Source organism: Lactuca virosa, chromosome 4, assembly GCF_052849685.1.
Source record: "Lactuca virosa cultivar CGN04683 chromosome 4, Lactuca_virosa_CGN04683_v6, whole genome shotgun sequence".
Lineage (NCBI taxonomy): Eukaryota > Viridiplantae > Streptophyta > Magnoliopsida > Asterales > Asteraceae > Lactuca > Lactuca virosa.
The window spans coordinates 259,485,643-259,494,842 of NC_136429.1; positions in this window are offsets into that span (position 1 = coordinate 259,485,643).

The following is a 9,200-nucleotide window of genomic DNA, read 5'->3' on the forward strand; positions in this document are numbered from 1 at the left end:
CTGTAGGTGTTTGTGAACGATGTGTTCACTGGTGTACTCCATCCCCCTCATGGTTGCCTTTAGGACATTTATTGCTGAGGAACCCCCTTAGCAGTAGTGTCCATCCCGATGATGATCCTTAGGCTAGGTCCCTTATGATAGGTGTTTAGGGACGTAAAGTGAGGATAACGGGAACGGGTAATCGGGTTATTGTTGATTGATGAAATTAATAAACTTATTTATTGTGGGTTGAAAACCCTATGTGCTCACCAGGCTCCCAAGCCTGACCCACTCAGTTTCATGTATTACAGGTAGTGGCGCTCGAGCATAGATGTGATGTTTTGGATGAGGGATTACGGATATAGGCCTGTAGATATGAAATAATGTAGTAAGGCTTATATTGTACTGTTTATGCTTTTGATCTGTATCGAACATGACATCCCGAGTCTTTTAATGAAATACATTTCTTTGGAAATGCTTTTGATAAATCTTTATCATATTTTGTTTTGGGACAAATTCCGCAACACTTTTATTTAAAATGTTACTCTGATTTTCAAACAAGCATAAACAAAATCGGTCTTTTCTGGCCGTGAAAATGGGGATGTCACAAAACGTGCCTTTGTGTATAATTCAACAAGTAGTAGAACAAGCATATGAGTCGAAGTTTATCCGTTCCTTCTTGGATTAGAAGAGATATCTAGGCCCCTCGATGATTTTGTTGTGACCTATGTACCGGGCCCGGTCAGAACTAAATTGATGTGTTCAATTAAGTTCTATGTCAAACAAATCGGAAATCGGGAAACAAACTGCTGGACAATAAATACGACATTGTTCCATGTATTTGTCCGGCTGATATCTAGAACAGAGGATTATATGATCCCTTATCTAAAATGGCGCTTCATAGTTCAATATAGTTTTAAGGGCTACGATTGCCGGTCAGTTCCTGAAGTCATAATTGCAACTATAGTTATTAGACTTATCCAAGTGGGAGACTGTTGGATAAGGTGTCTAAGTCCATAACTATATTTGAGATGTACTTGACCCGACCCGGCATGGTCCATTTGGGTTGCACTTCACCTTAACAATTTATATGGATAATCTTTTGAGAATAGTATAAGTTATGATTTATTAATATATTATAAGTTCTAATATATTAATATGAAATCATATTATTTAATTAGTATTGATTTAAAAATTAATTTAGAATTAATTTGGTGATCAAAAGTATGACTAATTAAATATGGACTCTTGTATTTATATAGTGTGGGCTAATGCTTATTTAGAATGGGCTAGGCTTGCATGGTAAGTCCATGGATAGTCCATGTAGCCTTAACCCATGGATCTCATGGAAATGAAAAGTCATGGGTATTAGGGTTTACATGGATGTAACCCTTGTTGGATATAGTGTCTAAGTCCATAACTATATTTGGTATGTACTTGACCCGACCCGGCATGGTCCATTTGGGTTGCAGTTCACCCGAACAATTTATGGATAATCGTTTGAGAATAGCATAAGTTATGATTTATTAATATATTATAAGTCCTAATATAAAAGCATATTATTTAATTAGTATTGATCTATAATTAATTTAGAATTAATTTAGAGATCAAAAGTATGACTAATTAAATATGGGCTCTTGTATTTATATAGTGTGGGCTAATGCTTATTTGGAATGGGCTAGGCTTGCATGGAAAGTCCATGGATACTCCATGGAGCTTTAACCCATGGATCTCATGGAAATGAAAAGACATGGGTATTAGGGTTTACATGGATGTAACCCTAATCCACCACACTATATAAAGGAGGCTTTGGTTCTTGAAATGGCACTAGTTGATGTGTGTAAACTAAGAGGGCCGATTTCAAAAAGTTTGTGACTATTCTCTCAAGTTTCCAAGTTTGTGGTGATTTGTGACTTCCATTTGAGGCATCCACATTATTGGTGCTAGGCTCTCAAACTCCAAGCAATCAACTACTAGTACAAGGTAGTAATTCTACTAGTTTTATTTGATTCAAGTACTCCATGCCATGCTAGTTAGGATAAGAACCTTGGAAAAATAATTATTTGCATGTATCTTAGTTAAACATAGATCCAAGGTTTCTAAGGTTGCATGTACACCATAGGAGTGTTAGAATGCAGAAAACCCATCAACCCTAATCCACCACACTATATAAAGGAGTCCTTGGCACTTGAAATGCACTAGTTTTTGTGTGAGAACTAAGAGGGCCGATTTCTAGAAAGTGTTCTACTATTCTCTCAAGCTTCCAAGGTTTGTGGTGATTTGTGACTTCCATTTGAGGCATCCACATTATTGGTGCTAGGCTCTCAAACTCCAAGCAATCAACCACTACTAAAAGGTATGTATCTCTACTAGCTTATTAAGTTTCAAAGTTCCCCATGCCATGCTAGTTAGGTTAAGAACCTTGGAAAAATAAATTTGCATGTATCATAGTAAAACATAGATCCAAGGTTTCTAGGGTTGCATGTACACCATAGGAGTGTAAGAATGCTCAAAACCCATCACACTCGTCCTCTCTGTATGAGAACCGCCCCCAAAACGGTGATGGATTTCCCATCACAGAATACCACAAAATCCTCGACCTCCTCCGGGAGGGTCAATACCGGGGCCTCACATAACCTCTGCCGAAGAGTCTCAAATGTCGACTGCTGCTCAGCGCTCCATCAGAAATCCACCCCTTTCCTCGTCAGACGAGTGAGGTGTACCGCAATCTTGGAGAAGTCCTGAATAAATCTCCGATAGTACCCTGCCAATACCAAGAAACTTCTGATCTCCGAGGGATATTTCGGAACCTCCCACTGCATCACAGCCTCGATCTTGGCTAGATTGACCAAACTCCCATCCTGATTTACGAGGTGCCCAATAAACTGGACCTCTCGTAACCAAAACTCACACTTTGAGAACTTGGCATAAAGTCGTTCCCGCCTCAGAAACCCCCAAAAGCTCCTGAAGATGCTCCTCATGTTGCTCTCTGGTCTTGGAATACACCAAAATATCATCAATGAACACAATGACGGATCGGTTGAGCATCAGCCTATATACCCGATTCATCAAATCCATAAACACAACAGGCGCATTGGTGAGCCCAAATGGCATCACCACGAACTCGTAATGCCCATAACAAGTCTGAAACACGGTCTTCTCCACGTCCTACTCTCTCACTCTCACCTGATAATACCCAGACCTCAGATCTATCTTGAAGAACCAAGATGCACCCACACAACTGATCAAAGAGGTCCTTAATCCATCGAAGGGGATAACGGTTCTTCACCGTTAACTTGTTCAACTCCCGGTAAACAATGCACATCCGGTGTGAGTCCTCCTTCTTCTTGATGAACAGTATCGACGCTCCCCACGGAGAACTGCTCGATCTGATGATCTGTTTGCCTGACAGCTCCTGAAGCTGAGATGACAAATCCTGCATCTTAGGCGGTTCCAAGCAGTACAACGCCTTCGAAATCGGGGCCGTACCTGGCACGAGATCAATCCTGAACTCAATTTGCCTCTCAGAGGTACACCAGGTAACTCCTTTGGGAACACATCAGCAAACTCTTTGACAACTGAAACCTCTAAAACTGAAATCTGATCCCAAACTCAAGTATCAACCACATAGGCCAAATAACCTGCACACCCGTGTTGAATACGCTGACGAGCCCTGGATGCCGAACTAACCCTGAACCATCCCTAGTTCTCTCCCCATAGATAACCAGTTCTCCCCCACTTGGGGTTCAAACTACCACTCACTGGACCTCACAGTCAATTGTGGCACCAAACCTGCTCAGAACATCCATACCCATCATCACGCATACATCCCCCATGGGGATAGGGATCCGATCAATCAGATAAGGCTCCTCGAAGATCTCCGAGAAACAACCCTGACCCAATACGGTCTAAAGATGCTAGCATAATAGTTCTTAACAAGCTACCACATGAATGACTATCAATTCATAATCAAACCAAGGATCAAAATTTCATACATGCAATGTCTTGCGCTTCGACGTTGACCTCCCGCAGGATGGAGGACACATGGGCTTGTACTACCTCCGCTATCCATGAAGGACAGTCGAGTTTGAGATGACTCGATTGGTGACAGTGGAAACACATGCAATCCTTCTTGCAGTCGTGGAAGACATGCCCTCTTTCTCCACACTTATAACATTCGAACTTGTGACAAGCAAATCTGTGGGTTCCCCCATACTTCCCACATATATCATAGCTCCCTAGACTTCCTGTATCCACGTTAGAAGCCTCAAACTCTTCATCTATTGCTGGAGGAGCCCTCATTCTCTTTTCGAGTTGTGTCCCCACATTAAGACCTCCCCCAGTAGTCATCTCAACAGCACCTCTCATAGTCTGCAAAGCTGCAGTTTGCTCCTCGAGCTTGGCAATTAGCTTGCCAGAGATCCAATCCATGATACCAGACAATTCTTCTTGAAAAATCTGAAAAACCTCCACGGTAATCATCTCCCATTTCTGATCAACTATCAACACCGGCCTATCCTTACCATCAGCTCTAGATCCTCTTGTGAACTCCATACTGGAAATGAACCAAAATGCATTAGAAATGCCACAATATCCATATAATCACAATCATTCCAGACGTACGAACCCTTGGGGTTGTGACTCCCTTGAGACGCGTACGGGTCCTATGCTTTCGGTAGTACGGGCCCATACTACCTTCCACACCCACCCGTATTTATCTCAACGATTATCACAACCACCACAAGCAAATACAACAACTAGGATACACATATATCCTATTCTCACTTCCTATAGAAAGGCTAGACATTCCTTGACTGTCCGGCTGCTTACATATAACCCCTCCATGAAACTTCTAACCAGCGTATGCCATGCGCACTACGTACTCCTAGGCTATCCTAGGATCCACATCTCACCCCACCGTCAACTCCTAAACGACCCCCATTGGTGCCAGTTAACTACTGCATGAATACAATCACATGCAACATAACTTAAATAATCATAGATTAGAAGATTCAACTGATGGGTTTGGAGCATTCTAACACTTCCTAAGTGTACATGCAACCCTAATAACCTTGAATCTATGTTTTCTCTATATACATGCAAATTTCTTTTCAAGGTTATTTCCTAACTAGCATGGCATGGGGATTACATAGAACATAAAACTAGTAGAAATACATACCTTGTTGTTGCTTGGATTCCTTCAAGACTTTGTGAGCCTAGCACCCCAAATGTTGTGCCTCAAATGCTTCACACAACACCACAAGACTTGGAATAACTTGAGAGAATACTTCTTACACTTGAAAATCGGTTATGCCCTCACTAGAAAAACTAGGTCACGATTTTGCTAGCCATAGGGTTCCTTTTATAGTGTTGTCACAATTAGGGTTTACATATGAATGCCCTTAATTGTCATGACTCTTGATTTCTCATGACCCGTGGGTTTGTAACTCCCATGGACTATCCATGGAGCTCCATATGGTTATAACCAAACCCATAAACCATGGATCATTAATCCACCATAAAAGAATTGATGATTGTCATAATCAACCCTATATATTTAATTAGTCTCACTTTGATCACCAAATTAATACTAGATTAATACTTGATCAATTCTAATTAAATAATACTATTATTAATATATTAGAACTTATAATATATTAATAATCATAAGTGCCTTATTCTCTCATCTAGTCTATCCAAGTATTGCAATGCCATGCAACCCAAATGGACCATGTCGGGTCGGGTCAAGTACATACCAAATAAAGTTATGGACTTAGACACTATATCCAACAGTCTCCCACTTGGATAAGTCTAATAACTATATTTGCAAATATGACTTCAAAATCCGACTAGCAATCGTAGCTCTTTCAAAGTCTCTCGGAACTGAGATGATGATGATACGCCATTTAAGATAAGTGATCATATAATCCTCTGTTCTCATGACATCAGCCGGACAAACACATGGAACATGGTCTTACTTATTGTCCAGCATTTGTTTCTCGATCTCTGATTTGTTTCGACATAGAACTAAATTGAACACATCAATTAGGTTCTAAACCGGGCCCGGTACATAGGTCAAAACCAGATCATCGAGGGGCCCAGATATCGCTTCTATTTCTAGAAGGAACAGATAAACTTCGACTGATATGCTTGTACTAACTACTTGTTGAATTATTCACAAAGGCATGTCTTATGACATCGAGTTACCAATGCGTTTTCGTGCAATCAATGAATAACCAACTCATAGTCAACAACTCATATCTCTAGGTTTGAAGATTTATATGATATTACCGTCTCACGATCACTCGAGATAAATTCCATGAAGTGATGCAAGTGAGTGTGGGTTGGATCCAATACTCAGCCCTTATGAGTACTCATGAATGTTGTAGCAACCATTGCATTGTCCAAAGCACTTTTAGACAAATCATACAAGCCAAATTCATGACAGTCTTAAATCAATACTTACTTCCAAAGTTTGACTGACTGTGGATGGTTTGACTAATAACATAATTATTCTGGAAGTAAAAACATGCAAAATTGAAACATAGTAAACAATCAACACAAGATAGTAACACCTTACTCATAAATAAATAACAACTTTTATTTATCATCAAATGTCAATTACATTTTACAAGTTTCAGGAATCTAATAATTGAAACTAATATCATCCTTCAGCCCAATGCGCCTCGCATGCTGTAAATGCTTAACCCTGCTCAGTCCCTTCGTGAGGGGATCTGCCGGGTTCTCATCTGATGATACCCTCTTAGCCACGAGGAGTCCTTCTTCTATTCGATGTCTGATGAAATGGTATTTTCTGTCAATGTGCCTAGATCTCCCGTGATCTCTCGGATCCTTAGCCAAAGCAACCGCACTTTCGCTGTCACAGAAAATTTCCATTGGCTCCTTTATAGCCGGTACAACTCCAAGGTCTTCGATGAAGTTCTTTAGCCATATCGCCTCCTTAGCTGCTTCACTTGCTGCTATGTACTCTGATTCACAAGTAGAATCAGCTACTGTCTCCTGCTTGGAACTTTTCGAAGTAATTGCCCCTCCATTTAGGATAAAGACCCAGCCTGACTAAGAGTGGAAATTACCCCTATCAGTCTGGAAGCTAGCATCGCTATATCCTTCCACTCTCAAGTCATCATTGCCTCCGAGGGTAAGGACCCAATCCTTAGTCCTCCGCAGATACTTGAGAATATTCTTTACCGCTGTCCAGTGTGCCTTGCCAGGGTTCCCTTGATATCTACTGACCATGCTCAAAGCAAAGGCCACATCAAGGCGAGTACAAGTCATAGCATACATGATCGAGCCCACAGCGGAAGCATATGGTATATGACTCATCTCAGCTATCTCAGCCTCTGTACTCGGACTCTGAGTCTTACTCAGCTTGGCATTACCCTGGATGGGTAATTCCCCTTTCTTGGATTGTTGCATGCTGAACCTCTTCAGCACCTTATCCAAGTAAGTACTTTGACTAAGTCCAATTAGTCTCTTACTCCTATCTCTCAATATCCTTATCCCTAGGATATAGGCAGCTTCCCCAAGGTCCTTCATAGCGAAACACCTCCCAAGCCAGGACTTAACCTCCTGCAAGGTTGGGACGTCGTTTCCTATGAGAAGTATGTCATCCACATACAACACCAAGAAGCTAACTATGCCCCCACTAGCCCTGACATATACACAAGACTCATCCTCACTCCTAGAAAAGCCAAACTCTTTGACTTTCTCATCAAAGCAAAGATTCCATCTGCGAGATGCTTGTTTCAATCCATAAATGGATTTATCAAGCTTACACACTCTATTAGGGTATCTTGTATCGACAAAACCCTCTGGTTGAGCCATGTAAACATCCTCAGCCAACTTTCCATTAAGGAAAGCGGTTTTGACATCCATTTGCCATATTTCATAATCATGAAATGCAGCTATGGCTAACAATACTCTAATAGACTTAATCTTAGCTACTGGTGAGAAGGTCTCATCATAGTCAACTCCCGGAGTTTGAGTAAAGCCCTTCGCAACCAGTCGTGCTTTGTAAGTATGTACCTTCCCATCCATGTCGGTCTTCTTCTTGAAGATCCATTTGCACCCAACTGTCTTACGACCTGGTACATTGTCAACCAAGTTCCAAACTTGATTGTCATACATGGACTGAATCTCGCTGTCCATAGCCTCCTTCCATTTAGCAGACTCAGGGCCTGCCATGGCTTCCCTGTAATTATTAGGTTCTTCCAAATCTATTAGTGTACTATCACTAATAAATGTATCACCTTCAGTGGTGATGTGATAACCATAATAAAAATCAGGTGTGTTCCTCACCCTAGTGGAACGTCTTGGAGGTACATACTCATCTATCGGATCAACAGGAGTTTCCTCCTCAGGTTGGTCGATAGCATTTGAGGTTCCTTCACCACTTGACTCTTGAAGCTCTTCAAGGTCAATTTGCCTCCCACTGTCCCCTTGGCTTATGAATTCTCTCTCACGAAAGACTCCTCTTCTTGCTACAAAAACCACATTATCACTGGGTCTGTAGAAGAGGTAACCAAATGATCTCTGTGGGTAGCCGATGAAAATACACCTCTCACTTCGAGGTTCAAGCTTATCATGAGTCTCACGCCTCACGAAAGCTTCACAACCCCAAATCTTGATGTGGTCCAAATTGGGAACTTTCCCAGTCCACATCTCGTGAGGTGTTTTGGCAACCTTTTTAGTAGGGACTAGATTAAGGATATGGGTGGCAGTCTCTAAGGCATACCCCCAGAAAGAGATTGGTAACGAAGCTCGACTCATCATGGAACGAACCATATCCAACAAGGTTTGATTGCGCCTCTCAGCTACACCATTCAACTGTGGTGTTCTGGGAGGTGTCAATTGTGAGACAATCCCACATTCCTTAAGATAGTCAAGGAACTCAATGCTAAGATACTCTCCTCCCCGATCGGATCGGAGCATCTTGATGTTCCTGCCCAATTGATTCTCCACTTCCTGCTTAAACTCTTTGAACTTTTCAAAGGTTTCTGACTTATGCTTGATTAAGTAAATATATCCATATCTACTGTAATCATCAGTAAAAGTCACATAATAGCGATTAGCATCCCTTGTAGCAACTCTGAAGGGCCCACACACATCCGTGTGTACAAGGTCCAACAAACCTTCACCCCTATCACAAGTACCTGTGAAGGGTGACTTTGTCATTTTTCCAAGTAAACAAGAGTCGCAAC